Below are 24,364 nucleotides of genomic sequence, written 5' to 3' on the forward strand. Positions count from 1 at the left end.
TGGTTTTATGATTTCAGTATAAGAAAGTGGTCCAGTTTTCTTCTTTGCACATATCTGTTCATTTTCCCAACATCATTTGTTGAAGAGATTGTCAGTATTCCATCGTATATTTTTCACCTCTCTTGGCATAGGATAGTAGACTATAAAGTGAGAATTTCTGAACTCTTTATTCTGTTCCATTGGTCTATGTATCTTTTTTAAAGCAGTACCATGCTGTTCTTATTACTATAGCCTTGTAGTATAGTCTGAGATCAGGAAAACTTTGATCTTCTTTCTCCCAAATGCGTTGGCTATTCAAGGTCATCTCTTGTTCCATATCAATGTTGGAATTATTTGTTCTAGTTCCAAAAATAATGACATTGGTATTTTGATAAGAAATGTACTGAATCTGACATTTCTTTGGGTGATACCATCATTTTAACAACCTTAATTCATCCAATCCACAAGTGCAGTATATTCTTCCATTTGTCTGTGCCCTTTCCAACTTCTTTCTTAAATGTCAGATACTACCATCAATAAATCAACAAACAACCAGTTTTGTTGTGGATGTGAGAGAAAAGTGAAGCCTGTGCCCTGCTGGAGGGATTGCAGACTGATGTATCCCCCATGGAAAACAGTATGAAGATTCCTAAAAAACTAAAAACAGATATACCATAAGACTCAGCAATTCCACTCTGGGGTATTTATCTAAAGAAACACAGAACACTAATTGAAAAAGGTATATGCACCCCTATCTTATTTCATTTGCAGCATTATTTACAATAGCCAAGACATAGAAGCCACCTAAGTTTCCATTGATACCTGAATGAATGAATGAATGAATATGCAATAGAATATTATGCAGCAATGAAAAAGAATAAAATCTTGCCATTTGCAAGAATACAGATGTATTATCTGGAGGGTATTATGCTAAGTAAAATAAGTTAGGTAGAGGAAGACAAATACTGTATGGTTTCACTTGTATGTGGAAATTAAAGACAAAAACAGACTCATAGAAACAGATCAAAGGGATAATTATGAGTAGGGAAAGATGGGAGGTGGGTAAAAGAGGAACGAGAATACAGTTAATATTGTGATAAGATTTCACCATGACAGATGATGACTAGAATTAGTGGTTGACCACATTGCAAAATATTGAATCAGTATATTACATATCTGAAATTATATATCAATATAAAATTGTATACCAACTATACTTAAATACAAAATAAAATTTAAAAAGGTAAATTAACAGACATGGTTATTAGTCATATTAAAAATGAGATTGCCTAAAAAATAAGATTGTTTGATACTGATATTCCAGTGACCATTCTGCCTGAGTCATCTATAGTACTGCTCACCTATACTGGATTTTTAGAAACAATTTTCGTTTTTGCATGCTTCCTCTGTGAAAGCATTATTTAAAATATTTTTATATAAAAATCACTTAAATCTTGCAATAACTTCATGGGGTAAGTTCTGATGTTATATCATTTTACAGATGAGAAAACTCATGTGAGTCACAGAGGTTAAGTACAATCATGTATCCATCGCTTCACACTTAATAACTAAGAGAGCCAGGAACGTGAACAGGGGCAGTCTGGTTTTATGTCTATTACCCATTAACCAACCCACTGCCTCTAAAAGTTAGCTAGTCTGCAATAGCTGTGTGTGATGTGTGTGAAATATGGTAGAGTGGAACGAGAACAAGACTGGGTTTAATTCTAGCTCTTCCTCTATATGTTATGTAGCTTTGGACAAGTTATTTTTTCTTGTATTATTATTTATTAATTATTGTATTATTTATTTTTTCCCTTTATTGAATTTATTGGGGTGACACTGGTTAACAAAATTATACAGATTCTAGGTGCACAGTTCTACAGCACATCATCTGTACACTGTACTGTGTATTCACTGCCCCCCCATGTCAAGTCTCTGTGGACAAGTTCTAAATGATTTAGTTTTCTCACTTACAAAATGAGAACAGAGATGACTACCTCACCAAGTTTGATAAATTAGATAGAAAATGTATGGAAAGAGTCTAGGTGTGCAGGACTCATATGAGGTGCCCAGTCTAAGTCAGCATCTTCTCTCTCCTCTGTTCCTGACCCAATTATTTAATCTGGAAGAGCTGCCATCTCTTCTCATTATGTAAACCTGAAAAGACAAGAAGAATTAGGATACATCATAGAAATGATATGCTTCTTTTCAGCTTGATATTTCGGCTTCTAGACTCCTAGCTGTTTCATTACTGTCAGAAACATGAAAGTGGTCCTGAGGAGCAGGATTTTCAATAAGAAAAAGATGAGAAATGGATTGACCAATATTTAAACTTTTGTCGCATATTTTTGTTCCTTGTATATCCAGAGTCTCAATATCTGAAATTGTTTGTCCTGGGCGTTTTCCTATTTAGGGCACATGCTCAGCATCACAGGAATACCACATCTCAGTGCCTCCATCAGTGTTTGTTCTTTTTTCCATTTGTTAAGAATTTTAAGAGATTATTGAATAATGAGAAAAGCAATGATCCTTTTCAACACAAGATAGTTTGTTATTTCTAGCTCACAAGTTGTCTAATGTAATAGATTCATCCAAACATATGTCCACATTTATAAAACAAACAAACAAACAAAACATTTTTCAGTTGCAGAATTAGAGGTAAAACCTATTGCAGCCAGCTCTGTTGAGCATCCCACAGTCCTCGGCATAGGACACGGCTCTGTGGGCACAGAGCCTGAGATTCTGGAAGGTGTCTGGCTTTCAGAGCTCAAGGCACAATGTGGGGATATTTCAGGAGAGCTTCAAGGAGATGAACTTTCGTGTGACTGACTTGGAAAACATATTTATTGCCTGTACAATCACAAATGGAACCTTTTCTATTTGAAAGGGGTCCAAAAGAACACAAATTGCCAATTGTTCACTTCCTCTGGACAGGATACCATGTCTCGCTTGTTTAACACATGGTATAGATATCAGTTAGCAATGACTTTCGTGTACCATCAACTAAAAATCATCACAACCCTAACTGAGACAGATCTTAACCTTTCCATAATGACATGGAATAGCATATGTTGAAAATGCATTGCTCTACTCTGTCTCCACACAAGAATTTAATGTGTCTGGCCAGAGTATTTCCTGTGCTTCTGGTGTCTTCAAGGAAGTCCACAGCCTCTACTCTTTAGTGATCCAACACTGACCTTGCACACTATTGTATTTTAGAATGAGTGAGTGAGATGTATCAAGGGATAGAAAAAACGAACATGGAAAGAAAGACAAGAACACTTCACTTAGCAGTAGCAGAATAAAAAGAGCATGGATTTCCCAGCCCAACAAGCTGGTTCCAGCTCTGCCACTTGCTTGGTGTGTTGCCTCATACAAGTAATTTAACCATTCTGAGCCTGAGTTTCCTTATCTTTAAAATGAGGATAATAGTAGTGTTATATAAACTGGATCATAGTAACATAAAAATAGGTAACTATTATTTATGAGCACTCACTGTGTACAGTATTAGGTCCAAGTACTTTATGTGTTACAACCCATTTAATACTCACAACTATACTATAGGATGGATTCTATTGTGGTCCCAATTTTACAGTGAGAAACCTGAGGCACAATAGCAGCCGTAATGAGAGCCATTACGATTTACAATCATGATGTCATTAATACTGCTGAGATTGAAAAGCATTAACTGCTAACAGTAAAAGCAAGTAAAACAAGCAGGTATTCATTACTTCAAAAATGCATTATAAAAGCAAGATTTATAAAGAATAAAACTGAGTCAGAGAAAGATAAATCATTATTTAGATTCACACTTGATATTTCTCCCCCCTCCCCAAGCTCTTCCTTCAAAATGAGTGGGAGTCATGAAAATCACCATAAATGAGCCTTGTGATGTAGACAGCTCTAAAGAGATGTGATTAGAAACTGAAATTATCTGCAAGTCCTAGAGAGAGCAGAGAAAATGGGGGAAAGTATAAACACATAATTCTAAAAAAGTCCCAAAATTAAAAAATAAGGGTTTCCAGATCAAAAGGGGGTAGCATCACCAACAAGGAAAGAGCCACAGCAAGTCCCATTGTCAGTGACATTAAGTAATGACAGAAGGAAGGCGTGATTCTAAAATCTTCTCCGAAAGGACAAGCACACTAAAACTGCTCACAAAGAGTCAGGTGTCAAATAGCATCAAACTTCCCAATAATAACACAGGAAACTAGATGGCCATGGAGAAATGCTTTCAAAATTCTGAGGCAAAATGATTTCCAACCTAAAACAGTGCACCCAGACAAATTGCCAAGTATTTCTGAGATTCTGTTGGTTATTTACGACATTCAAAGGCTCAAAAATTTTACCTTCTTCTCACAAAGCTACAAGAGAAATGTGCTCCACAAAAGAGGAAGTAAATGAAGAAAAAGGAAGAGCTGAGATACAGGAAATAGGGGACTTAGGAGACAGAAAATCTCCAGAGGCAGTAAAGAAGCCTGCGGGAGAGCTGTGCGGTGGCCTGGGCAGCAAGGCCGTGTCTGACGAAGGAGACCAAAGTCACGGGGGAGAAATCTCCAGAGAGGTGAATACAGAGCTGTCGGATTTGCTGTGTTTAGCCTTGGGAAAGTTATTTTTAGTTGTTTGATAGATATGTTGCAGCATTCAAATACATAAATAAATTAATGAAGGCAATTATTAATTCTAGAAAGAATAAAAAGTTGTACAAAGAAAAAAAGAAACAAAGGATACTACCTGCGTGAGCAAAGTAAGAAGTGCACTCTATTGGGAAAATAGGAGAGGAGGAGTGGACAGGGTGGTGTCAACAATTATGGCCTCTCCTACCATAACAGCCAGTAGCATAAACCAAGAAACTGTATTATAAATATATTAATATGTAAAGAAGAAAATAAAAAAAATGAATTTGGCTGCCTCTGAGCCATCAGTTTGGGGGTGTATAGGGGGTGTATTATTGTTGTTATTCAATAAGACTTTTAGGGATTTTTTTCTTTATTGAGATGTGATTGACATATAATATTAATTCCAGCTATATAGACTGTAAGGCTTTTAAATTTCAAAATACATAAATATATTCATGTAATACGTTATACATGAAAAAATAAGTAACATTTTTAAAAAGTCTCATCTTGGGGGTGGGGCCAGATCATCAGATGCTACTAACTTTAGGAAGCTACTTTTAGAACGACACCAAGTGATTGCAACCTGAGGTTAAAGATTACAATGTGTTCTTTTAAAAAGAAATCTTCCAATTAGGAATTTAATTCTTATGACCCAAATGGATAGAAAAAAACCCAAAAAATGAAGGATGAGAGATACTCAATAGAGGATGAGAAGTAAAGGGGCAAGTGAAAGGAGAGCAGATCAGTTAGAAAAGAGAGCTGGAGAAGGAAATATTTAAAGCTGAGGGATTGTGGAAAATTTCACGTACTCAGTAGAAACTGGGAAAGAAGACAGGCTCACAGGGACCTGTGCTGCTCACCCACACACAGAAACAGAAAGCAACCGAAGGAAAAGATTTAATGCAGGCAAATAAAGCAGTTTTTAAATTACTAGTAATTGACTTGAAACTAGTTACAAAAACGCTTAATTTATTTTATTTTGAGCTTTAGAAAAAAGAAAGGAGACCCACCCATAAAAGTATGTACATAAAAGAGAGATCACAAGTAACATTTCCAAAGAGGCTAAAAGCTCTTTCCAGGTGTGAGTGACAGGGATTCCCACGCTGGAGAGTCGGCTTCTTTGGGAAAGAGCGAACACAGGGCAAGTGAAGATCTGAGGGGAAAGACTCAGAAAGGTTCTCTCGCCCCCATAATTGGAAACATATTCTAACTCTGAATTAACACTCCTTTCCATCTTCTATACTTTACTATTTACACTACAAACGTTTCCAAATGCTCTGAGTTTCCAGGTAAAGAGCTACCTAAAGACTCATTTCCATCATCCTATATGTTGTGAGATTGGAAAGCCTGTGCAGCACCATGAACACTACAAGTCACAAGTGAAGCGTTCTGAGCGGAATGTGCCATTCCGATGCCACCATTATTTGTGTTACCACACTTGAAGCCCTTTAAACAGTGAACAAAGAAGAAAACTGCATTGTCCTTATTTTTACAAGACAAGTGTAGAAACTGCCTGCTTACTCCACAATTCATACAGTAATTTATTTTTTAATCGTTTCTAATTTTATTCGTAAAAATTATAGGAATACAGGTAGCCCTGGTCTGGAGTATTCTTTTCATTTTTTACCCTTCAGTTCTGGGTCAGGGTCACAATTTCTGTTCTCTGAAGAGGAAGAACAAGGATGGTGTTTCCCGGAGTTCCCAGCAGCCCTGCCCAGCTCTGTCCTATGCCTGCTCTTCACCTGCTCACCAGGTGGTTCAGAAAGGTTGTCTCTGCCAACAGCCTGCCGGCAGCTAATGACTGTAAAGGGCACTTAATAAATGAATCCATTTTCATTGATATGATTGAAAATAAACATGAATATAAAAAGTATATAAAAATGGCCTGACCAGGTGGTGGTACAGTGCATAGAGTATCAGACTGTGACGCGGAAGACCCAGGTTCAAAACCCTGAGGTTGCTGGCTTGAGTGCAGGCTCATTCGGCTTGAGCACGGGATCATAGACATGGTTGTTGGCTTGAGCCCAAAGGTCGCTGGCTTGAGCAAGGGGTCACTCACTCTGCTGTAGCCCCTAGGTCAAGGTACTTATGAGAAAGCAATCAATGAATAACTAAGGTGCTGCAATGAAGAATTGATGTTTCTCATCTCTCTCCCTTCCTGTCTGTCTATCCCTATCTGTCTCTCTGACTCTCTCTCTGTCTCTGTCAAAAAATAAAATAAAAAGTATATAAAATATATTACCTTTAGCAACACACCCACAGACACATACTCTGTGGAATACATGAGTACACATCCCTAGTTACAAGACAAGAAGTGTGGATTAAATTTTGTAAATTTAGTTTAGCATGTAATCTATATGGTTGAGTTATGCCTAAATCCCAGGCTGTGTTCTCGCTGGGAAATGGTTCTTACTAAAATAGCCACTGGTCCTCACGTGGCGTAGCGATGGTCAGGAAATACCGTCAGTTTTATTTTCCCCCATGGGAAGATTTCTCTATTAAAATAGTTCAGAAAGTATAGTTATTCCATAAGTATCTGTTGAGAACCTTCTTCTGGGTGCTGAGGATTTAGTTTCAGGCCAAAACATACAGAAAGCCTCACCCTCGTGAAGCCTACCTTGGGGAGGAAGACGCCAAGGGAAGGAAAGACAAGGTGAAAATTGATTTCATTTTATAGACATGTGCTTATATGCCAATTCTGTAAGATGTTTTTCATAAAATACAGGAGATTTGTACATATATCCATGTGTAAAATATTTCTGAATTTGGAAAACATCAGGTTGGCGACTGGTTAATTTCTGTGGTTAAGATTTCACCAAAGTATACTAATTCAGCAACTTACTATATTATAGATTTGGTAATGGAGCAAACTCATGCCATGCTGAGATTTCCCGTCCTATACCATGAGAACCTACACATAAAATGTTATACACTAATTCCTATATAACATATTTCTACTTAGATGTAGCAAAATCTCTGTTTTTATAATATTTTTAAAATTCAATTTCAAAGCTAATGTCTGAGATTAATCAACTACAATCATGTGCTGCATAATGTTTCAGTCAGTGGACTGCATAGATAATAGCGCTATACCAAATAGCCTAAGGGTGTAGTAGGCCACACCATGTACGTCTGTGCACATTCACTCTGTGATGTTTGCAGAACAGCGAAATTGCCTAATAATGCATTCCTCAGAATGTAACACTGTCATTACAAGGTGCACCACTGAACTGTCAGCCTTAGGAGAAGTCATATTTATTACATAAGAATTCTCTATTTATTCCCACATAGCAGCAGCAATAATAACAACAACAACAAAAACAATAAACCCAGAGTCGTGACAATTTTTTCAGATTTTTAAATGGAATGGGTAAAGAATCACCCAGTTAATCCAGTTGGATTATACACAGCGCCACCACTCTGTTTCCCCTTGCTAGGCAAAGGACCACAAGGAGAAGAGGGTGAAATCATGAACTGCCAGGGAGCCACTGGTGGCCTGATGTGGCAACTCAGAGAAGTGAGTTTCCTTAAAAATTCCTAATTGAGGATGAAGAGAGCTAGTGGAATATGATTAGGCTGTTTCTTGTTTTGTATTCCATCACGGCAAAGAATAGAGGGAATCCTTTATGGCACTGCACTAAAATAAAAGACCGGTGGTGGGGAAGGCATCAGACTCTTCTGGACGACTTGTGTAAACACCAGTTACTGCGTCCCCAGCATCTCCGACGCAGCATGTTTGGGATGGCACTCGAGAATCTGCATTTCTAACAAGTTCCAAGTGATACTGATGCTGATGGTCCAGGACTCACATGCTGACAACCATTTGGATGAGGTATACAAAACAGCTGAGAAAAGGGGGTGTGGTCTAAAATGAACCCCAATATCTTAGTATCCCTCCTCTTTTTTTTATTTATAAATTTTTATTAATGTTAATGGGATGACATTAATAATTCAGGGTACATATATTCAAAGAAAACATGTCTAGGTTATCTTGTCATTAAATTATGTTGCATACCCCTCACCCAGAGTCAGATTGTCCTCCGTCACCCTCTGTCTAGTTTTCTCTGTGTCCCGCCAACTCCCCCTAACTCTCTCCCTCCATCCTTCCTGCATCATCCCTCCCCCACCCCTGGTAACCACCACACTCTTGTCCATGTCTCTTAGTCTCATTTTTATGTTCCACCAATGTATGGAATCATGTAGTTCTTGTTTTTTTCTGATTTACTTATTTCACTCCTTATAATGTTATCAAGATCCCACCATTTTGCTGTAAATGATCTGATGTCATCATTTCTTATGGCTGAGTAGTATTCCATAGTGTATATGTGCCACATCTTCTTTATCCAGTCTTCTATTGAAGGGTTTTTTGGTTGTTTCCATGTCTTGGCCACTGTGAACAGTGCTGCAATGAACATGGGGCTACATGTGTCTTTACGTATCAATGATTCTGAGGTTTTGGGGTATATACCCAGTAGAGGGATTGCTGGGTCATAAGGTAGTTCTATTTGCAGTTTTTTGAGGAACCACCATACTTTCCTCCATAATGGTTGTACTACTTTACATTCCCACCAACAGTGTATGAGGGTTCCTTTTTCTCCACAGCCTCTCCAACATTTGCTATTACCCATCTTGTTGAGTATCCCTCCTCTTGAGTACAGGTAGAACTGTCAATATAATGAACTATCACTGCCATGAGTAAATTATAAATCCACTTGGAGTAGTGAAGAGATTATTCCAGGTAAGCTTTACCTAATCAGCTGAGTCCATAAAGAAAGGGGAGGAGTCAGAGAAACATGCCAGAAAGAAAGCCCTGTTGTAGGCTGCTGATGGGGCCACATGTCACTAATATTTTAATTGGACAAATATTTATTAACTGATTAGCATTTATAAGACTCTAATACGCCCTGTTGTGGAATTTTCTTTATTTTTTAAATCACAGTTGTGTTCCTCAAAGGGTTGTCTGTCTAATAAAAGGGACAATACAAGAACACAAACAAATTTTCTTCAAGGAAGATTATAATAAAAGTCTTAAGAGAGACATAAGCAAGTGTTACAGCAGCTTAAAGGAAGAACAGGTCACATCTGGCTGGGAACATAAATATTTAATAGAGAAAGAGGCGTGAGAGAGAGTATTAAAAAATAAGTTAAGTACCCTGGCTGGCTAGCACAGCAGTAGAGTGTTGGCTCAGCGTGTGGAAGTCCTGGGTTCGATTCCCAGCCAAGGCACACAGGAGAAGCGCCCATTTGCTTCTTCACCTTTCCCCCTCTCCTTTCTCTCTATCTCTCTCTTCCCCTCCCACAGCCAAGGCTCCATTGGAGCAAAGTTGGCCCGGGCACTGGGGATGGCTCTATGGCCTCCAACTCATGCGCTAAAATGGCTCCATTGCACCTGAGCAGCGGCCCAGGTGGGCAGAGCATCACCCCCTGGTGGGCGTGCTGGGTGGATCCTGGTTGGGTGCAAGCGGGAGTCTGTCTCTCTGCCTCCCTGCTTCTCACTTCAGAAAAATACAAAAAGAAAGTAAAATTACCATAGACCAAGAAATTAAAAAAAGAAGAGGGTTGGATTAAAAAAAGGACTAGATAAATGGGAGGATAGCTTCCAGGAACGGACCAAAAACATAAAATCCTAAAGGTATAAAAAATACATGGCATAATGATCTCACTCATATGTGGGATATAAAAGTGAAGGCAACAAAAGAACAAACAGGAAAAAGTAACAAACAAAAGCTCAGACACAGACAAGAGTATGGTGGTTAACAAAGGAAGGGAGATGCAGGGTAAGAAAGGGTAAACAGGGTCAAACACATGGTGACAGAAAAAGATTGGACTTTGTGTGGTGGGTACACTATGCAAAATACAGATGATCATATCATGGAATTGTACACTTGAAACCTATTTAGTCTTGTTAACCACTGTCAAACCAATAATTAACCATTAACCATTGTCACTTCAATAAATTTAAATAAGAAACAAAAAGATTATGGTACGTTAAAGACAATACAGGGCATATCTGCAGAATTACAAGAAGTCTCATATGGCTGGAGCATATGTACCAGTAGGAGCAGGAGAGAATCAGGCCAGAAAAGTCAGTTGTCAAGACTTCCAAATGTTGAATAAAAATTGGTAATTGGGAGAAGCAAACAAGACTCAGAGAGTGGCTAACTATAGATGGAGTGAAACCAGAACTGACCAACTGGACGTTAGGCTGATGATTTTCCAACCCAAAATCCCTTCTTTGCTGTTATTAGGTCCAGGACTGTTCCCGAGCCTTATATGACATTGACTTTAAATACTGTGGTGGGAAAACACAGGTTTACAGTTGTGAGGACATAAAACACAGAGTTCACTCTTGTATTATTTATTAATTATTGTATACTTTTCCTTTCAGACACCTGTAAACCTACTTTGGCCCACCCCTGCATAAATATGTTAGTGGATTGTGAGAATAGGCTTGATAGGAGGCCTAGGAGTCCATTATACTTACAAAAAACTTACTTATGGCTAAGCAGTGTTATGCTGATTTCAGTGGAGCTTCCTGTCACTAGCTAATACAGCATGCTTGGTCTCCACAAATCTGCCACAAGTGTTTCTGGGAGTTCCTAAGGGCTGCATTGCATGATGAGCTCATTAACAAATCTGGTAGATTTCTCTTTTTCTCAGGGAGTTAGAGTGAATGAAGATAATTCATCATCATATCTCTCTCAATTCCTTGTTGTTCTGTGTGCCCCCTCCACTGTCTCATCATATACCCACTGGGCATGGCCAGGCCCACCAGGCCTCTCAATACCACGTGTTCTGTGTGCATGACTGAATACTGCTGTAACTTCCGTCAGACCATCATGCCTAGAGTAGATAGCTGCATGGTTTTCCCTGAGAAAAGGTAAAGATTTGGTCATGAAATGATACAACACCTCCCCTTCCCAACACCTTACCACCAGGTCAATAGGGCTCCAGTATAACAACACTAGGTTACAATCATGAGAGCTGCAAGACATGGACTCAGTTCGAGAAGTTCTTAGGGAAATCTGCATATAGCAGGGGAGGAACCCCCTCTCCCTAAGAATCACACACAAAACACACACATGCATGCACACACAAGAAACAGACACACTCACAAAACCCCGAGGACACTAAAGCCCCTGGCACAGCTACAGCATACATTAAACACAGCCCAGCTTCCAGCCACATTAGCATAATACCTCCTGCTAAAAGCTCGATTACCTCAGTTCCCATATACAGTATATCACATCCAGCTTTCAGCAAAAAGTGCAAGGCATGCCGAAAGGCAAGACAAGGTTAAGACACGGGTCTTACAAACGATACACACATAAAAACAGCTGGCCTTGCCCAGCTCCTCATCCCAATGGCAGGGAAAACTTAGCACCAACTGAGGCTGGGTTCCAAAGCGGGAGAAGGCAGAGAGATGAGAAGGCGTGGGCTGCACACATCCAGAACCGAATGGGGCTCCAGCTCTAGTGGAATGGTGCAAGGCCTCGTGGCCACATTAACCGGTTTGAACGCTGGCCCTGCTGCTTACCAGTTGTCTCGCTTGCTCAACATTTCCACACTTCCAATTCCCAAACTGCTAACATTGGCTTATTGAAACATCCACCCCATTAGTAGTGTTATAGCTGGTAAATGGAATAATACAAATTGGGCACTTACAATGCACCAAGTACATAATAAGCACTCAGATTTAGCTATAATAATCCACAAAGGCAAAGGCCACTGAGCTATCTAGATTGCCACCACGTCACCTGTTTCCTTACTATCAATAATATGCTTGTACTGTGGCAAAAAAAGATGGTATTTTGATGCGTGGTGCAAGTAAAAACCAAAGATCCAGGTAACTAGTCATCTCCCTGTAAAGAAGAAATTTTAGGCCCTGGCTGGTTGGCTCAGTGGTAGAGCGTCAGACTGGAATGCAGGAGTCCCGGGTTCGATTCCCAGCCAGGGCACACAGGAGAGGCGCCCATCTGCTTCTCCACCCCTCCCCCTCTCCTTCCTCTCTCTCTCTCTCTCTTTCCCTCCCACAGCCGAGTCTCCATTGGAGCAAAGATGGCACTGGGGATGGCTCTGTGGCCTCTGCCTCAGGCACTAGAATGGCTCTGGATCAGTGTTTCCCAACCTTTTTTGTGCCATGCCCCACCTTAACCTTTCTAAAATTTTTATGTCCCCCCCCCTATGTAACATACATAATTTTTAACATTAAAAAATTGATTTGTTCACTTAATAAACATAAATGATAGGTTCTAGGAAGAAATCACTATGAAATTGTTAACAAAACACAGTAAGTAAAATTTCAAAACATATAATGAAAAACAGAAATTTAAATTCCAAATAATTTTAATACAGATTTTTCTATATTAATTTATTATTTTAATTTAGTGTGATCCTTGCACTTGATGCTTGCTGCACAGAGATTTTATATTAGGTTCCAATTTGGTTAGCTTTAGTCTCAAGTCTCCACGTTGTGTTATATCCAGCCGATTTCTTTTTTTTACCAGTAAATCATTTACAGCACTAAATCCACATTCAGCTAAAAATGAAGATGGAAACGGTAGCAATAGTTTTCTTGCACATTTGGTTGAATTTGGGTATTTGATTTCTGTTTCCTCACAAAGCCATGCCATCGCTCCTTTGATATTAAATAATGCTTTAACTGACTCATCATTTTGCAATTCTGCGAGTTCTTCTTGATACTGCATATTTGATATATCAGACAAATCCACTAACATTGGCTGCATCATCCATGTTGGGAAATCAATTTGTTTTAAATCAGAAAATCTTTCTTTTAAATCAGCCAATAGAATATTCAAATGATTGACAATAACAAAGCGGTATCAGTTACTTCACATTTTTGGAGCCAATGAAACTGTTTCAAGTTTTTGTTGTTAATATGTTTCTGACATAACTCAATATTGGTAATGAAACCAAATATCTTTGCTTTTGCATCGACAAGAGTTTTATTTGTTCCTTGAAGTTGCTTATTTAATTTATTTAGTTTTTCAAAGATATCGGCTAAATAACTCACAAATGCTTTACCATCTATTGTTAACAGATACTTCATTTCAGGTTTGTCGCTTAAAAAATCACTAAGAGTATCAAACAGTTCCATAAATCTTTTCAAACAGTTTCCTTTACATAGCCATCTTACTTCAGTATGAAGTAAAAGTCTCACATGGTCTTCATTTTGTTCTTTACAAAATAGCTTGAAAAGACGCTCACATTTGGCACTAGCTTTAATAGCATTAACATACTTTATTACTGTATGTAATACTTCATTCAGAACAGGCAAGATGTTTTTAGCTACCAAGTTTTCCCTATGAATAACACAATGCACAAGAATCATTTCTGGATTCGCATCTTTCATCAATTTTAAGCAGCCATTTTTCTTGCCCATCATATTGGGAGCACCATCTGCAGCACAAGATGTTATATTTTTCATTGGTATATCATTGACATCTAAATAGTTTTTTAGCTTATTATATATACCTTTGGAGGTAGTGGTGCTTTCTAATCTTTTACAGAACAATTTCTTCAACAAAATGCCCTTTATCAATATATCTTACGTAAGTTATCAATACTGCCTCACTGTCTCTCAAAGCCGATTCATCCATTTGCAAGGAGAATTTTATTGTTTTCAGCTTTTCAGTAAGTTGTTTTTCAATATCCTCACTCATTTCATCTATTCTTCTGCTAACAGTATTGTTACTGAATGGCATAGCTTTTACATCTTTGTCATCTTTTTCAAGAACCGTTTTAAGAAATACTGATATTGATGGTTTTATTAAATTCTCTCCTATAGTGTGATTTTCTCCAGTTTTAGTGATGAATAAAGAAATTTGATAACTAGCCTCAAGAACATGATTATTAGTTGAAGTATGAGCAGTAAATAGAGACTTTAATGTTGTTCTTTTTTCAAAAATTTTCTTTAAAGTTTTAAAGTAACTCAAATCTGAATTAATATGAGCACTTTGTTTCGCCTTCAAATGTGCCTCAAGACGACCTCGTTTCATTGATTCGTTGGTCAAGCATTGCTGGCATAAAAGACAAAAAGGAATCTGCTCATCGTGAACAGCGGGTATGAACCCAAATTTTAAATATTCCTCCGAATATTGACGAGTTTTTTTCTTGCTTGCACCACTCATTTTACTATGGGCTATAAGAAATAAAAGATCAATTAAAAACTAATATTAAAATATGTGTTAAAATATATTCAATGTGACATAGAGTAAACATATACTAAAAATTCATATTTATTTAAATGTATATAACACATTTACTACACTACCACCACAAATCAAAAGGTATCTATATTTTTTCCACTTGACAAAATTTTCTGGAAAGTTATGCTTGTAAAATTAAAATTGTCGTGCATGCACTATTATAGCCCCAATAATATTTATAAAACATTAGTGCTTTCTAGCCCCGATGCAAGAAGTACTTAATAAAGAGTTTAATATTGATAAAAATAAAATCAAATACTTACCAATTATATCTATACAATATATATATGTATATTTATTAAATCAACGAGCTTTTACAACAGTTTTGACTGACACTTATTTCAAATTAACACCAACTGAATGATGTGAAACACTACACAAGTTGTGATGGGCCAATTAGGTGAGAATAACTGCGTTGTTTAGCGAGTTTTTAAAACGTCTGGGGTTCCCCGCGGCAGACGGCACGCTCTGCGGTGAACGCAGGACAAAGTTTACTTGACGACGCCAATCACCCAGTTGATATTTTGGTCTCGTCAAACAAAATTATACTTAATAATTATTTACCGCAATTATTTAAGAATTGCATTTTTTGTTAAATTTGGCACCGATATCTAGCATTGCATTTAAATGGCCCAGGGCGAAAGAGTTAAAGTCGTGTCTAGTCCATTTTCAAATTGCCCCCCTTAACTATCGAATTGCCCCCCTGTGGGGCGTGGGCCCCACGTTGGGAAACACCGCTCTGGATGCAACAGAGCGACGCCTCAGAGGGGCAGAACATCGCCCCCTGGTGGGCATGCCAGGTGGATCCTAGTCGGGCACATGCGGGAGTCTGTCTGACTGCCTCCCCGTTTCCAGCTTTGGAAAAATGAAAAAAAAAAAAAGAAAGAAGAAATTTTATTCCTCTCTAAATTATTTTTAGAGCACATTAATACATTTAGTTCCCACTGCTTCATTTCTAAGAGATTCTAATGCCACCACTTCCTGGTACTAAACTAAGAATCCCTATCAGTAGTAGGTACAGACTTACAAGATCAATAGTTCTCTGTTAGAAGTCAAACTCAGTTCTTAGAACAACATGACTCAAGGGTGATGGCTTTTCAGAGTGAATGTGACCTACTCCTAAGAAGACAATGTCTAATTTTAAGGAATTTAAGTAAAATATTTTATTTATTACTAGAATTACAAATGGGTGATATCGTCACATAGTGTTATAATTTGTTTGTGAATACAGGCTGTGGTTTTGTTTAGTGGTTGACTTTTAAATGAGTCTTATGGTTGTGGCCTTGGGGCAGGGACAGATTATCTCCTATGTGTCTTTCTTCCCACTAAAACCCCACATCACGAACATTTCATATAGTCTGCCTGCCTTACTTTTAAGGCATTGGTTCCTTTTTATGCCTTACTTTAATTCTTGATTAAATTAGTTTTATTGTTAGAATATTGTATCTAAATCTCAATGACTATTCACAAAAACAAAATGATTCAAGTTATTTGTAATGTCTCTTGACCCAACAATTGCCATAACTATACTCTCTCATATACATAAAGATACACACAAATGCAAACACACAAGCACACAGCATTTGTTGTAACATCTTTGTAATAAACTTTGTAATAACAAAAGACTGGAAACAATCTAAATACTTACTAGTAGGAGAAAGGCTAAATAAATTATCAAACTTCCCTATGGTGGAATATTATGCAACCATTTAAAATAATATGGATATAATCTAGATTTATAAGTGATATAAACATTTATGTGCTAATATGCAAATATGTAAATATGCTGAAATAATATTAATAAAGAATGAAGTTGCAGAAGAATATTATCTCAGACCTTGTAAAACAAAGAAAAATTTATGGAAGGATGTGAAAAAAATCAGGGAACATGTTTAATTCTGGGAAGGAGGGATGGTGAAGGGGAGGGGCAAAGGAGATCTTAATTTCCACTCTACAGTCAATTTTTAGTTTGAATATCTTAGCATTTATAAAAATAAATAAATGAAAAGAATGATTTAAAATATATTTTAGATATAAAATAAATCACAAAATAATATGTAAGAAATGATCACATTTCATTTTTAAAATACTATATATATTTACATGTATTGATTTATATACTGCATGCATTGCTATTGAGAACCACAGAAGAATGTATTCATTTGTAATCAGAATATTTGAAAAAGTATTTACTTGATAAAGTGCCTCTTAAAGTTTTATTTCTTCCTACACTTGCTAACTTAAAATATTTGGTAAAATATGCAGGCATTTTTCAGACCAAAAGTATAATTTCCTGGCTGCTGTTATATTTATTACTTCACCAGTTTTTACACCATATACAAGAATAAACTCAAAATGAATTAAAGACTTAAACGTAAGACTCAAAACTACAAAAATCCTAGAAAAAATCACAGGCAGTAAAATTTCAGACATTTCTTCTAGTAATATTTTTTCTGATATATCTCCTCAGGTAAGGAACAAAACAGAAAATAAATGAGACTACATCAAACAAAAAGTCTTTGCACAGCAATGGAAACCATCAACAAAATGAAAACACAGCCCACACGAGGGAGAAGATATTTGCCAATGATACATCTGATAAGGGTTTATAATATTCAAAATTTATAAAGAACTCATACAACTCCACACCAAAAAAAAAAAATTATCCAATTTTAAAAATGGGCAAAGGACCTGAATAGACAATTCTCCAAAGAGGACATAACAATGGCCAGTAGATACATGAAAACATTCTCAACATTAAGTAAGAATGATACCTAGTAGTAATTGGAGAAATACAAATAAAAACACAATGAAATATCACCTCATACTTATCAGAATGGCTATTGTCAATAAATCAACAAACAACAAATGCTGGTGAGGATGTGGAGAAAAGGGAACCCTCCTGCACTGTTGGTGGGAATGCAGACTGGTGCAGCCACTAAGGAAAACAGTATAGAGTTTCCTCAAAAAATTGAAAAATGGAACTGCCTCATGGCCCAGCAATTCCACCTCTGGGTATATATACAAAGAAACCCAAAACACTAATTCAAAAGAATATATGCACCCTCATGTTTATTGCAGCATTGTTTACAATACTCAAGTGATGGGTGCACCCCCAGTACCCATCAATAGATGAGTGGATAAAAAAGCTGTGGTACATCTACACAATGGATATTACTCGGCCATAAAATAAAATGAAATCTGACCTTTTGCAATTGCATAGATGGACCTAGATGGTATTATGCTAAGTGAAATAAGTTAGTCAGAGAAGGACAAATACCATTTGATTTCACTTACTAAAGAACAATGTAAATAAACAAATAAAATAGAAACAGTCTCACAGATACAGGAAACAAATATCTGATGGTTACCAGAATGGAAAGGGGTTGGGGGACTGGGTAAAAAAGGCAAAGGGATTGAGAAGAGCAGACTGGTTGTGACAAAACAGTTATGGGGATGTAAAGTGCAGCATAGTATACAGTCAATAACATTGTAATATCTACGTGCTGTATTAGGTGGGTACTGGAAATATCCAGGGGAACACCTTGCAAAATATGTGACTGTCTAATCACTATGCTGTACACCTGACACTAAAACAAATAATAGTAAAATATAAAAAATGTAAATAAAAAGTATTTGAAATTAAAAATGTAAAAAAAAAATTATTAGTTCAGCCCTGGCCGGTTGGCTCAGTGGTAGAGTATCAACCCGGCATGTGGAAGTCCCAGGTTTGATTCCCGGCCAGGGCACACAAGAGAAGCACTCATCTGCTTCTCCACCCTTCCCCCCCTCCTTCCTCTCTGTCTCTCTCTTCCCCTCCCGCAGCCAAGGCTCCACTGGAGCAAAGTTGGCCCGGGCCCTGGCTCTGGTAGCAATGGAGCAGTGCCCCAGATGGGCAGAGCAACACTCCCTAGTGGACATGCTGGGTGGATACTGGTGGGGCACATGTGGGAGTCTGTCTCTCTGCCTCCCCGCTTCTCACTTCAGAAAAATAAATATTAAAAAAAAATTATTAGTTCAAATGCCTTTCCCAACAACTGTAGGATGCTGCAAAATAAATTGATAAAATATGTAAAAAATGGTATCTAATAAGCAAGAGTTGCTATATTTCAATAAGTATTTAAAAATATTTTTTTAAAATTATTGAAATACAAAGACATTTATTAAAGTAAAGCTCATAAGTTCAATGAACTATCACAAAGTGAACACCCTTATAACCACTACCCAGGTCAAGAAATAAAATATTACCAGTCCTCCTTTGGTCCCTCTCCATTTCTTTTTTCCTTCCTTACCCCCTCCCTCCAACCCCCTCTCTCTTCTCCCCTCCCTCCCTCCTTTTTTTTTTTTTTTTTAGTCAAAGGAAGAGAGATAGACTCCCACATGAGTACCCACTGGGGATCCACCCAGCAACCCATTTGGGCCAATGCTCAAATCAAATGAACTATCTTCAGTATCCTTGTACCAATCTAGCCACTGGCTGTGAAAGGGAAAGAGAGAAACAGAGAGGGAGGGGAACAGAAGCAGATGGTTGCTTCTCTTGTGTGCTCTGGCTGGGAATCGAACCCAGAATATCCATATGCTGGCCAATGCTCTATCCATTGAGGCCTATCCCTCTCCATTTCTAAATCCTCTCCTCTCCTGAAAGATAATCAGTATTCTGATATTTATCACCATTGACTAGTTTTATCTGTTTTTCAATATTTTATAAACAGAAAAACAATGGTTAGCTCATTTTCAATGTTTAAATGGACATTTTACAATGTTACTACATATATGCTGCTATAAACATTCTGTGTCTTGTTCTAGCAAGGAGTGAAATTACTAGGTCATAAGGTATGACTGTGTTCAGTTTTAGTAGATAATATAAAATTGTTTTCTAAATTACCAGTACCAATTTATGTTCCCACTAGCAATATTGGAGTTCCTACTGTCTCACTTTGTCCTCACATAACACTGTCAGGCTTTTCTCTTTGAGCCATTCTGGTGAATTTGAAGTGGTATTGCTTTGTGGTTATGATTTCAATTCCCCAGAAGATTAATGTTATCATCTTTTCATATCTTTATTGGCCATTTGGATATCCTCTTTTATTTTTTATTTTGTATTTTTGTATTTTTCTGAAGTTGGAAACGGGGAGGCAGTCAGACAGACTCCCGCATGCACCCGACCGGGATCCACCCAGCACGCCCACCAGGGGGCAATGATCTGCCCATCTGGGGCGTCACTCTGTTGCAACCAGAGCCATTCTAGCGCCTGAGGCAGAGGCCACAGAACCATCCTCAGTGCTCGGGCCAACTTTGCTCCAATGGAGCCTTGGCTGCAGGAGGGGAAGAGAGAGACAAAGAGGAAGGAGAGAGAGAGGGGTGGAGAAGCAGATGGGCACTTCTCCTGTGTGCCCTGGCTGGGAATCAAACCCAGGACTCCTGCATGCCAGGCCGATGCTTTACCACTGAGCCAACTGGCCAGGACTTGGATATCCTCTTTTATGAAGTGTCTCTTCAAATACTGCCCACTTCTCCCTTGGTTATCTTTCTCTTATCATACACTTTCTCTGTATGAATTCTTCACATATCCTGGATATGAGCTCTTTTTTTGCTTATACAAGTTGCAAATATTGTCTTTTACTATGTGGCTTTTATTTTACCCTCTTAATGATTTGTTTGAGTGATAAAACTTCTTAATTTTAATATCATCTAATGTATCATTTTCTATTTAGATCAGGGGTCCCCAAACTTTTTACACAGGGGGCCAGTTCACTGTCCCTCAGACCGTTGGAGGGCCGGACTATAAAAAAAACAACTATGAACAAATCCCTATGCACACTGCACATATCTTATTTTAAAGTAAAAAAACAAAACAGGAACAAATACAATATTTAAAATAAAGAACAAGTAAATTTAAATCAACAAACTGACCAGTATTTCAATGGGAACTATGCTCCTTTCACTGACCAGTGACTGCCCCTTCCGGACGTGCGGTGGGGCCGGATAAATGGCCTCAGGGGGCCGCATGTGGTCCGCGGGCCGTAGTTTGGGGACCCCTGATTTAGATAGTACTCTGTCTTCTGTTTAAAAAAATCTTTGCCTATTCTAACACTCTAAAGAAATTATCTAATTTTATTTCCTGGAGTATTTAATGTTTAATATTTCATATTTATACCTATAATCTGCTTGTAATGAATTTTTGCGTATGGCATGAAGTAAGGGTTCAGTTTCATCTTTTACCATATTGGTAAATGGATAGCCAATTGTCTCAATACCATTTATTTAAAATATGTCATCTGTAATAAACCAAGAGTCCGTATATGTACATGAGTCAGATTTGAAATCTCTTTTCTGGTCCATTGGTCTTTTCATCAATCTTTTTGCCAATTCATGCTGTTAATTACTTTTTTATATATAATAAATCGTGATATTTGATAAATTCCTCCACACTTCTTTTTCTTCTTCGAGACACAGCTATTCTTGGCCCTTTGCATTTCCATGTAAATTTTAGAATCAGCTTGTCAGTTTTCACAAAACCTGCTGGAATTTTCATTGGGTTTGTTTGAATATATTCAGTGCATAAGCTCACGGAATTTAGAGAAAACATTTTTAAAACACTAACTATTCCAATGAAAATGTATTTAAGGTCTTCTATGCTATTGACAATGTTACCGTTTTGGGTGTAGAGGTATACATCTTCTTTTTTTTTTGTATTTTTCTGAAGCTGGAAACGGGGAGGCAGTCAGACAGACTCCCGCATGTGCCCGACAGGGATCCACCCGGCACGCCCACCAGAGGGCGATGCTCTGCCCATCTGGGGCGTTGCTCTGTTGCGACCAGAGCCATTCTAGTGCCTGAGGCAGAGGCCACGGAGCCATCCTCAGCGCCTGGGCCAACTTTGCTCCAATGGAACCTTGGCTGCGGGAGGGGAAGAGAGAGACAGAGAGGAAGGAGAGGGGGAGGGGTGGAGAAGCAGATGGGCACTTCTCCTGTGTGCCCTGGCTGGGAATCGAACTTGGGACTCCTGCATGCCAGGCCGACGCTCTACCACTGAGCCAACTGGCCAGGGCCAAGGTATACATCTTTTATTAAGTTTATTCCTAGGCATTTGATGCTTTTTAAAACTATTCTATATGGTAGCTTTAGTTTTCTCCCCTATGTATAGCTGTTATAGAGAAATACAACTAATTTTCATGTATTGATTGTGGGCTCAGTCTCATTTCTAATGCTCTTATTAATTCTCAAATTTTACCTGAACAACGAACTTTATTTTTTACCTCTCAATCCTTTGTTTTCGTATTGCACTGCTTAGGACCTTCATTATTCTATTGATTGGACATGTTAATATTCAGGATCATTATCTCACTCAGATCTTAGTGAGAAGTTTTCCATCATTTCACCAGCAAATACAATATTTGATATGCTTTTTTTATAGGTACTTTGTTAAATTAATTTTCTTCTATTTATATTTTCCTAATATTTTTAAATGAGTAAATGTATTGCATCAAATGTTTTCTCTGCATCAACTAAGATATCTTACAGTTTTTATTCTTTAATCTGTTAATATGATAAATTCATTAACTGATATTATAACGTTGAATAAGACTTGTAGTCCCAGATTCATTTAACAGTCACATGTTACACTGCCTTTTGGAGAAGACATCATGTAGTCCCTTTTGCAAAATCACTGTGTCTTCTACAGTTTCTCTCTCTTTTTCTGTCTCTTATTTACCACTGCATCCCCCAAACATGGGGCCTGACACCCCTGAGTTCATTGTAGATGCGAGCACTTAGTAGATACTAAATAACCATGTGTTGATGGTATGTAAATAGCTTTAGTTCAATTAGTCTGTATATATCATATGTCAGATCCTTCTTAGTCTCATAATTGTATCAGATTTTAGGAAACAGCCTAGCAAAATGAAGTAATATGTTTAGAATTCCTTTTAATAACGGCATTAAAAATTAGTATATGATGTAGGTACTACGTTTCTATGAAAATATTTTTATTAGGATTTCTGAAGAGTCTCTGTAATCTAGATTTAGGAATAGCCTTTGGAATCTGAGACCTTGGTTCTAAACCCCGCTCTATGACAGAAACATGCCCAGCACATTCAAGGAACACGGAGGAGGCTGATGTGGCCAGAACAGAGTGAAGAATGGGGACCATAGGTGGTAAGACTGGAGAGATGGGTGTGGGCAGATCATGTACACTTTGAAGACCATTGCAAAGACTTTGGATTTAATATATTGAAAGGGGAAGCCATTGGAGGGTTTGAGCAAAGACCATGATTTGACTTGATCTGTGACACGACCTGACTTGTGTTTTAATATGATAACTGTGGCTGCTTTTAAAATAGGATGATGGGCAACAAAGGAAGAAATAGGGAAACCCAGTGAGGGAGATTATAATAGTACAGATGAGCACAATGGCGGCTGGGCCTAGATGGAAGCAAAGAATAGATGAAAAGTGATCAAATTCTGGATGTACTCTGAGAGTAGAACATACGGCTTTCCTGAAAATTTGAACATGAGATTAACGAAAAAGGGATGTCAAGATTCACTCCAAAGTTCTGGTCTGAGCCTTTAGAAGGTTGGAGTTTCTAGTGTGTGAAATAAGAGACCTATACTGAAGAAGGAGCTGGTTTGGAGAGAGAGCTTGTGCCAGAAGCTCATTTGGGGCCATTTACGTTCATAATGTCTATCAGCCATCCAAATGGAGAGGCCAAATAAGGGTGGAGTTCACAGATTAGATACTGGATAGACATATTTATTTAGCAGCCATTATGACATGAAAATGAGAATTTAAGCGAAGAACATGGGTAAGATCACTTAGGCATTTAGACAGAGAAGGAAAGATACCCATTGACTGAATCCTGGCACTCCATATTTAGAGATTGGGGAACAGTAAGAGAGTGAAAAGGAGTAATAGGGAAATGTAACAGGGAAACCAGGCTAGTATGGTGTCCTAAAGGCCAAATGCAGAAAGTATTTCAAGGAGGACAGAGAATCAACTGCGAGGATTTGCTATCACAAGACCATAAAGACTTCGAATTAACATTGGACCTAACGCTAAACTGTATTACTGGAGAGAAAACTGATGCAGAAGAAGGGAAGTCATTTCAGTCCCTGAGTGGCTGAGAGGTTCTGGGATTAAGTACACAGGTAGGGGGGCTCACGTTGCCTTACTGCCAATTAAGAAGAAAACCAAAGTAAAGTCTAAAAGTGCAAAAGTTGTAAGTAATCTGAGCAATAAGAAAGAATATCCTGATAAGCCTATAAAAATCCAAAATGAGGTTATGTTTCCTTATCTGGGGAGTTACTTCAAGCTTTAGAAGCACCCCACTAATAATATAATACTCTTCATCTGGGAGTGGAAGAGGGCACTCCTGCTGGATCATGTTAAATCTTGTCGCATTATTAGATATACAATTAAACTTGCTTACCAAAATCCCGTAGTAGAATGCACCCCCAACACACACACAAATCCCTCTATGGATATTTTTGAACAGCAAGGGAAAAAATGTTTAGATTTAAAGGAGAGTTATATTTTTA

At 37.9% G+C, this 24,364-nt stretch overlaps 1 long non-coding RNA gene across 2 annotated transcripts in view; it reads right to left on the bottom strand.

Annotated features, from left to right (window-relative positions):
- The window catches only part of LOC136306697 (uncharacterized), an 84,198-nt gene that overhangs the window by 43,269 nt on the left and 16,565 nt on the right, over positions 1 to 24,364 (bottom strand). The gene's annotated exons all lie outside the window — the stretch shown is intronic.

Source organism: Saccopteryx bilineata, chromosome 5 (genome assembly GCF_036850765.1).
Source record: "Saccopteryx bilineata isolate mSacBil1 chromosome 5, mSacBil1_pri_phased_curated, whole genome shotgun sequence".
NCBI lineage: Eukaryota > Metazoa > Chordata > Mammalia > Chiroptera > Emballonuridae > Saccopteryx > Saccopteryx bilineata.